This window comes from Enhydra lutris, unplaced genomic scaffold (genome assembly GCF_002288905.1).
Source record: "Enhydra lutris kenyoni isolate GAN:26980312 unplaced genomic scaffold, ASM228890v2 scaffoldscaffold2, whole genome shotgun sequence".
In the NCBI taxonomy this organism is placed as follows: domain Eukaryota; kingdom Metazoa; phylum Chordata; class Mammalia; order Carnivora; family Mustelidae; genus Enhydra; species Enhydra lutris.
Window position 1 is genome coordinate 45,990,008 of NW_019154086.1, and position 959 is coordinate 45,990,966.

Here is a 959-nt window from a genome sequence, read left to right on the forward strand (position 1 = left end):
TACTTGTGATCTCTGTCTGTCAAATAAATAAATAATCTTAAAAAAAAAAAAAAGTGCACCAAATGTTACAGGGAGTCATCTTCCTTGTGTAGGCTTCCTAGTGTGACAGTCTGTTTTTTGCCCTTCTTTGCACCGCCAGCTCTTTCCCTACTGCACATAGCCATGGTTTGTTCTCCCAAATTGAGTCTCCATCCTTCCTACCTTCTTTGATGTGGTCTCTACTCTGCCTTTAGTTTGTACTTTGTTCTGCCAGTCTTCGGGTTATTTTCTGGGTTATTTATGTTGATGTGAGCGTTATCTAGTTCTGTCTGTGGGATGAGGCAAGCTTTGGGTCCTCCTACTCCACTATCTTCCCAGCCTCCAGTAGTAGTCTTTTTTTGACTGGCTTATTTTGCTTAGCATAATATCCTCAAGATTCATCCATGTTGTAGCACATGTCAGAAATTTCTTTCCTTTTAAAGGTTGAATACTATTCCATTGTATGGAATTTTTCTTAATCATTCATCCATTGATGGATACGAATTGCTTCCATGTTTTAGCTACTGTGGATAATGCTGCTGTGAACATGGGTATACAAATACCTCTTCAAAACCCTGCTTTCAGTTCTTCTGGGTAGATACCTAGCAGTGGAATTTCTGGATCATATGGCAATTCTATTTTTAATTTTTAACTTTTTGAGGGGCATCCATACTGCTTTTTATAGTGGCTGTACCATTTTATATTCCTATCAGTAGGGCACAGGGTTCCATTTTCTTCATATCCTTGTCAATACTTATTTTCTGTTTTCCTGGTAGTAGTCATCCTAATGGGTATGAAGTGGTATCTTAGGCAGCGGCTTAACCCACTGAGCCACCCAGGCTCTTACAATTTTTAAATTCCTTCTACTTCTGTGGTATTTTTCCTCTTTAATCCTTTCATACACTGCGTATTTGTGTTTTCTCTCCTTTTTTTTTCCTGAT